This window comes from Mesoplodon densirostris, chromosome 7, assembly GCF_025265405.1.
Source record: "Mesoplodon densirostris isolate mMesDen1 chromosome 7, mMesDen1 primary haplotype, whole genome shotgun sequence".
Taxonomy (NCBI): domain Eukaryota; kingdom Metazoa; phylum Chordata; class Mammalia; order Artiodactyla; family Ziphiidae; genus Mesoplodon; species Mesoplodon densirostris.
Window position 1 is genome coordinate 87,502,168 of NC_082667.1, and position 8,595 is coordinate 87,510,762.

The window sequence follows — 8,595 nt, forward strand, 5'->3', positions numbered from 1 at the left end:
TAGAGAACATCATCCTTCTAGGGAAAAGCCAGGCCAGAGAGGGGTTAGAGTGGGCATGAGGATTTCTAGCCTAAGATCGTAGACCAGGAGTTCAGGTATGGTAGAGGGCTCCAGGGCAAGTCCCCAATGCAGTGACTAATGGTTAAGGACTGGATTACTAAGAGTTCAATCTCTGCAGGAAGGCTGACCCCTGAGCCCTGGTTCACCAGCCACCTTCCCACAGCGGGTGTCTCAAGTGAGACCTTCCTCTGTGTTGGGGCTGATCTAAGGGCAATGCTGAGCCCCTGAGAGCCTGAGAGAAGAGGCTGGAGTGGAGGTCTGGCCTTGGGAAGCAGAATCCTATCTGACAAAGCTCACGTGGGCATTTGGGTCTGAGAATGTGTGTGTTTCTTGATCAGAGGAACAGTGACAGAAGAAATCTATGGTGATTAAAACTTAAAAAATCCTTCTTGGGCTTCCCTGGTGGTGCAGTGGTTGAGAGTCCGCCTGCCAATGCAGGGGACGCGGGTTCGTGCCCCGGTCCGGGAGGATCCCACATGCCGCGGCGCGGCTGGGCCCATGAGCCATGGCCGCTGGGCCTGCGCGTCCGGAGCCTGTGCTCCGCAACGGGAGAGGCCACAACAGTGAGAGGCCCGCTTACCGCAAAAAAAAAAAAAAAAAAAAAAAATCCTTCTTTGCACTCTTCAAAGAAGAAAAACTGAAAATATTTTTATCCACTTTAAAAATAAGTAAAAGGGGAAAAAACCCCACAGAGTTTTAGTTAAATGTAGAAAGTCATGTTGTTCATGAACACAGCTTGCCTAGATAGATGACAGTGAGAGTTGGGTGTTAGCCCCTCATTTCTTTTTCTCTCTCAGCATCAAGTAGAGCTGAAGGGGAGGAGCAGGAGTAGGAAGAAAAGTGGATCTTTGAAAGGTAAGCCTTTGCCTTTCAGCCCTGCGTGCCCCCGAGAGTTAGCTTCCATCTCTCCTAATCCTGAGGGCCCAGCTTCACGGTCTCTGAGGATGCCAGTGGCAGAGCTTATTCTTCAGGAAACAGAGCCTTGGGAAGGCTCGTTGGAAGGAGATCAGAGCCCAGATACTTCCCAGAAATTTGTGCTTAGAATGAAGCCATGAGGACCTAGAAATGGGGTGTGTGGACTGTGGTGGACCATTGGTGCCTGGGTTGGGAAGTGGGACCTCCAAGTCCAACTGTGGACAAGTTGTTTAACTTTGCTCAGATTCCTCTGTGTGATGACCACTGACCTTTCTCCCCTACACGGCAGTTGTAAGGGCTACAGGGGTTAATTAACGTGGAGGCACTTTGCAAAGGACAAACCCTTTTCAAGTGAGACTTACCATCACTGTCAGGGACATGTGGCCTTGGACACTGATACTTGGGCTCCAGAGTCTAATCCTCCAAAGATTTCCCTTAAAGGGCCATTGCACTCAGCCTCCTGAAAGACTCTTAGGCCTCTGCCTTCACCACCATGACCCAGTCTCCTGATTTCCAGCTTGCAGAGATTGCCTGGAAGAACTGGAGGGGACTCACAACCTGGTTTCACTTCTGCAAAGGTAAAGAATCTTTCCCCTTCTCTCCTGGGTCGTCCTTCCTCCCAGAGCCTATAATGTGACCCCAGCCCTGGGAGGGGGAGCCATGGGAGGGCGTGGCTAAAGCCCTAGGGTGAGGGAGAGCAGGAGCATTATGAAGTCAGTGTGGGGACAGAGGAGGGTTCTTGGGCTACAGGTGCCCACCCCTGCCTGTCCTGTCCAGCCATCCTGGCCCCATCTGCTCTCCTACAGCTGCCTGGGGAGGCTTCCTGGCAAGGGCAACTTTCATCAGCTCTCATGTCAAGACCCTCCTGGTGAGATGTGCAAAGCAGTGCCTGCTGGAGCCTGTGGAAGATACTGCTTGAAGGGTTGGGAACCCTGCATGAACACCTCCTGTAGGGTTTCCTTCCTTGATCCAGACACTCGAGAGGTGCTGGAAGCACATATTAGAAGGTTTTGGGTAAAGCACAGGTGGACCCTCCCCCTCAAGGTCCTCAAGCCCATAAATCTCTTGAAGTTGAAAAAGCTCCAACCCTCCACCGTTCTGCAGTTTGCCTCTTCCCCTTCAGCCACCTGTGTGTCTGGGTCCCACTCAACAGTCACGTGTGCTGAGTTCCTGGAGAAACCTCCTCAGGCTCATTCAGGAGAGAAGGTGATAACAGAAGAGTCAGTTCCTACCCTGAAGAGGCCTCTCCTTGTCCCCTCCACTGTGTGTAAGGAAATCCAGAGTGCCCTGGGAGCGATTCCATCTGCTGACGACCATGGGCCCTCAAAGGCTTCTCTGACTGGACAGGAGGGCAGGCCACCTTCTCAGTCCCTCACACTCAGCCTTGTGGGCAGAACCTGGAAGAGTGAGACTGTGGAATGGGTCAAGAGGGACAGCCTAGAGCCAGGTCCAAGTTCAGCAATGGTCAGGAATGAGCCAACAGAGGAGAGTGGTGGTCAGGCCTCAGGAGACCCCTGCCATAGGGTAACAGTGATGGAGGTGAACTTAGGATCCCAATCTTTGAGAGGTGAAGAGGCCAGGGAGGCTGTGGAGGCCAAGGACTCTCCTGCTCTTCAACCACAGTCTAGTGTTATCTTGGAAACCAAAGTGTTGACAAAATCCCAAACCACAAATGTACATATGAGGAGTTTAGAGGTGCCAGGGGCCAGTAAAAGTCTCCTACTACCTAGAATGTCTGTTGTCCAACATCCAGGTGAGCCATGCCTTAACATGGGGGTTGCTAGTGAGTTTAACTCCAAAGTAAAGGTACAGTCAGACAACCAGCTTCAGGACTTTCCCAAACACATGTTCCTTGCTGCAGACAACTTGGCTTCTCAGGTGCCTCAGTGCCACCCCCAGAGAGTCCCCACCAGAGACAGGTTAGCTTCCCAGGAGACAAGTGGCCTTATGGAAGCCCAAAGGAGCAACCCAGGGCAGCAGGAGCCCAAAACGTCAAAACTCCAAGACTCATGGAAGAGCCAGAGCAAGATGATTGCCCCTACTTACAAAAGAGAGGACTGTAGGAGGCATAAACCAAGAGAGCATGAAGAAAGGTTTAAAGAATTAGGGACCTCTCAAGCTGGAAGTATGAGCCACCCTGCCCAGGTCAGGGGAATAACAGACTCTATTGGGAGCAGATGTCTCCAGCTCATGCCAGAGAAGAAACAGAGCCCTCCAGAAAGCCTCTTCAGAAAAAGGATGAGGCTATTTTTAAAGTGGATTTTCCCCAATAAAAAAGTCAATGGTCGAGATGCTCTGCAAAAATTCAAGCCCACATCAGCCACTGCCCGGAGTCACGGATCCGTCAAAAGCAGATCAACCTTGAAGAGTGAGACTGCTGAGGGTCGGGCAGGCATGACAGCTGTTGGACAGATCCCAGAAGAAGAAAGAGCGATTCACCATGGACTTCACGCCACAAAGTTAAATGGACACAGACTGGAGTTCCAAGTCCCAGTATGTGGGCGTTTCTGCTGCCACAGGCTTACCTCCTACCCAGAGCAACGGAGAATGATGGGTTCTACAGCCTGCAGTCATAAAGCCACCTCCAAGGGCCAGAGTTGTTCTATCGGGGAAAGGGAAGTCAGACACCAACATAGTTTGAAAAGTGTAAGGTTCGACGATGAGCAGCTGGGCCTAAGGTGCCTCCCATCCTTGCCCCCCAAGAAGAGTTTGTTTCCAGTTAGTACCTGCCAGTATGGGCCAAGGATTCCAGGTGCCCCAGCCCGCCATCAACACTGTCCAAGGCATTGTCATCTTTGGGGAGGTGTCTTGCCTGGTCGACAGTAAAATCCTTCTTTAGTCTTCCCTTTAGTAGGAAGACATGTCTCCAAGTAAAAATTCAGTCCATGTAGAGAAAATGATTTTCTCATTAGCACATCCAAGATATTTAATGTTCCCCAATACATATATATATATATATATATTTTTTTTTTTCTAATAAAAGCATAGTGTAATGGCTGCTGTCTGTGCTGTGCACTTTGTCTTCTAGAAGGGAGGGGCATGGAGGGAGGTTGACAGTAGCAACACAAGCTTGCTCCTTGTCTCGTGTCCCTTCATTGCACCTTATAATACTGTCATTACACAAACCAAAATTACTCTAACAATGAGATGGGAAAAACCTATGAAACCCACACCCAAGGATCTGGTTCAACCAGTCTTTCTCCTCCTTCTATGCTACTTTGAACTTTATGCAACTGTAGTGGATAGGTTTACACGATAGGGCCGGACATTCCAATTCAGGCTCCAGGAAGTGTCAGAGCCAAGTGGATGGAAGTTTGGGGGGAATAGAGTATGGGCTCTGAGTTCAGAAACAGGAGAAATCTTGCCCCTGGATCTCTTGGTAGGGAATATACAACATCTGCTCTTAAGAGTTCCTTCTCTCTCTGATGAAGGTTGGGATTGAGGTATGCCCTATGAACCCCTTTTAGCTTAGCCATAATAAAATGTACAGCATCACCCTCCCCCACCTCTGTTTTTCCTACACTTTAGAGCAGCAGCAAGGATGGCATTTCCAGCTCTGTGTGTGTAGGTGGGGGGAGTATCAGGGAGGCTGCTGAGGGCCGTGTTGAGTCCAGTCCCATATAAATGAATGGCTGTGTTCATGGGTCACCTACCTTCCACTCTATGTTAACCCCAGAGAAGGAGTTTTGGATGAATGGAATAGGGGTGTGACTGTGGGTAGTAACTATCTGATGGTCAAACACTGTGAATTTAGGGTGGGATGTAGGTGTAGAAAAATCATTGGATCCAAGGAAGGAGGCAAAGTGGTACCAGATTCCCATAAATTGCAGTTCTGAAAGAGCAGCCCCCTGACATACAACCACCATCTAAAGGCCTAAAGGGGAGGAAAAGTTAAGGGTCCAGTAGCTCACCATGGCCCCACGCCAGGGTCTCTACCCTATTCCAACTCTAAGATCACAGACCTAGAGAAACCACCTTTAGGTCAAAACAGAAGGTCAAACTTATAGAAGTAAAGCAAATCAGGGAAGGTTAATCTCTTAATACTATATTTAATAAGCTTACACATCATCACCTCTTTTTTTTTTTTTTTTTTTTTTTTGCGGTACGCGGGCCTCTCACTGTTGTGGCCTCTCCCGTTGCGGAGCGCAGGCTCCGGATGCGCAGGCTCAGTGGCCATGGCTCACGGGCCCAGCCGCTCCGTGGCATGTGGGATCTTCCCAGACCGGGGCACGAACCCGTGTCCCCTGCATCGGCAGGCGGACTCTCAACCACTGCGCCACCAGGGAAGCCCCATCATCACCTCTTGACTTTTAGAAAGGATAACTTAACAATAGGTGTAAAAGCCAGGACTAGGGATCTTGGGATGTGGCTCCTAGTCTGGTGACCTTCACATAAACACATGGCCCAAGGACTGCTCCAGGGGAGAGGTGGGGACTGGCTTGTGATTGTGTAGTAAGCCTTGCCTGTCTCCCAGTCCTTGATCACCCCAGAGCCTGGCAGGTGAAGAAGCAATCAGACAGGATTTGTGGTGGTATGGAGGTGACCTGTGCAAAGTGGATGGGGCAGGGTGCAATCCAGGAGTGTTCCACTGATCTGCTTCTGGCACAGCTTTTCTTGTCTCCTGACCCCCATCCATATGGAAAAGCAGGGAGATGAGGAAGAATTTCTCTAGAGTGATTTGGTGCTTTCTGCCATGTGCAGGGCGCATGGTGGACACAGCTCCAGGTGGTGTCTTTCTCATTGTGGAGATTTCTGTTCCAGCTGATGCCCCTGATCCAGATGACAACAGAAATGGACCCCATCCCCCATACCTGTCAGGCCCCGCAACACGTGGAAATGCTGTGACCTGGGGTGGAGGGGGCAGAGTGAGCACAGGACTGCTCACGCCCCTGGTTTCTCCCTGGAGCCAGGCCCTACCTCTGGGCCCCGATTCCCAAGGCAGCCTCCAGAATGGGCAGAGCAGTGAGAGTGGAGCCAGGACTTGTGGGAGGGGTCGGTACCCAGAGGAAAGAGTTGACAGGGTTGGGACCTGAGCCTGGCTACTGCTGGGTCCTCTCAGAGGCACCCAGAAGTGAGTTCTGGGAATATGGGGAAGCTGGACTTGGACCCCCCTGGCTCCTGTTGGGAGAGTGCCACAGACAGGTGATGCTGATGGAACAGCAAGAAAACAGAAAGAAGCAAGTCCCTTTGCCCTTCTCTTGCTGCTCCGTCTTCCATAAGGTACAGTAAGACAAGAAATTGAGAGACCAAAAGAAAAAAAGAAATGGAGAGACCCAGAGACAATACACAAAGACTTCACGGACACACCTCTCAAGAGAGACTTCTCACGCAAACACCTTTCTCAGAGATCACATACTGAGACCTCACACAGGGACCTCATGTTGCTTCACAGACCCTCAGACAGAAACCTAGCACAGATTTAACAGATTTCCCAGAGATACCTTCCAAAGGGACCTCATACAGAGACTTCACACAGAGATCTCACCCAGAGACAACACACAGAGACCTCACATCTATTCTTCAGTATCCATTGACAAGTCTTTCTTAGTGAATATGAAACCACTTAGCAAACTGGCAGCATGATAAATATATTATCAGTTGTGCCCCTCTGAGATCCACCAGACACTCACCGTCAGCATTACTCTAAATGGGGAAATGTTGGAGAAGTTTTGTTCTTTTGGAATGTCACTGCCTCTGAACAAAAGAATTATACATTACAAATGTAGATTTTCAAATTTCATTCTTAGGTGTTCATTAGCTTGAAAACCACATATTACATTATTTTATTTTTATTTATTTTAGAAGAATGAAGAAAATAATGTTTATTTCTTAGAAATGCATGTAGTACTCTATTTTTTTATTTTAAAAGATTTTTATTGGAGTATAGTTGAGTTACAAATTTGTGTTAGTTTCAGGTGTACAGCAAAGGGAGCCAGTTATACATATACATATGTCCACTTTTTTAAAAGATTCTTTTCCCATAGAGGCCATTACAGAGTATTGAGTAGAGTTCCCCGTGCTATACAGTAGGTTATTATTACCTATTTTGTATATAGTAGTGTGTATATGTCAATCCCAATCTCCCAATTTATCCTTCCCCCCTTATCTCCTGGTAACCATACGTTTTCATTTGTACTCTTTTTTTAGGAGAATCACAAATTTTAAGCACAACTAAAACACTGTCAGTCTCCAGTGAGAGAAAATATTTGTCCAGTTTAGTTATCATCCAGTCAAATGGTATCTGGCACATTTTTTACTTTATTGAGGACAGAACTTAAACTTGAGATGGCTTACTTGTTTCCTTTGGAAACATAAGAAAAACCTGCAACAAAGGTACTCTAGGAATGAAATAAACCAAGAAAGAAGCATCCGGACTCACATTCACTTCCCAGAGGGCTGTGTAACTAGCACATTATTTTGCACATAATAGCTTGCATCAGGTTTGTGGGGTTTGCTTTAGTTTTTAACAGGCCAATAATCATGTGAGGATTTTTCACAAGTCAAATTTCTGGTTTTAAATTTTACATTCTGGCAAAATTATGCTTCTGAATATTATTTTATTTCTTAAAATGTGGTAATGCCCTAAAATGATATTACACAATCATAACATTCAGCTAACATACTTAAAAAGATGGGCTATTAAGGATTCATTCTTCAATAATTCTATGAAATGCACATTTTCTAAGACATGCAGTTAGGATCCATTTTATATTCATTATAGGGTTAACACATTGCTTTAAAAATTTTTGAAAGATTATAAAATATATGACTTAGCCTATGCTTGACATTATACATGTTACCTCATAAAATTACTGAGGGAAGGATATCTTAATATCTGAATTGAAGGTAGTGTACATTTAATCTACATTTGGCTTATAACAATGAATAATGAAAGGCTTTCATTTATTATATATCTCACACTTTCCAAAGGGTACACTTCTAAAAGACTACTGATTTCTCACTGCTAATAAGCAACCTATTGTCCTTGCCTTGGTAAAATCTATTTTAATGACAGCTGGTTCTCTCCCAGATTATCCATTGGTATTACAGCGTCACTGTCTTTTAAGAGGAGCAGGGCTGACACGAGGACTCTTTGGGCTTATTTCTACAAGAAATTTAGTTTTTCTATTCTCCTAATTAAAAAATGTATAATTATTAATTTTTCACTTTACTCCCTTATGTCGTTGAATCAGAAAACAATGGACTATGGTCATGTATGTCATCTAATACTCTATCAGATCACTTTTTTTTAAATAGTGCAGCTTACTCAGGTAAGTTTACTGATCAGAACAAAATGGAATCAATTAGGAAAAAGTTCATACAGGAAAATACCTTTTTCAAAGTTGACTATTTTAACACAGTTAAATAAGCGATTATTTTTTAATCCTTTGAGTTAAAATTGTTCAGGGTGGCCAAGAAAGTCTGGAAACATGAAAAATGTCCATAAAAGCACTTTATTACTATAATACGTTGAATGTGTTGCTCCTCATTATTAATTCACAGTTCATTAAGCTGGGCAAAATTACAATGAACAATGTGCATTAAAGCAAAATTCCCATCAATCATGTTCCATCTGTCATACATTCTGTCAGATGATTGTGTGTCTAATTTTCATGGAAA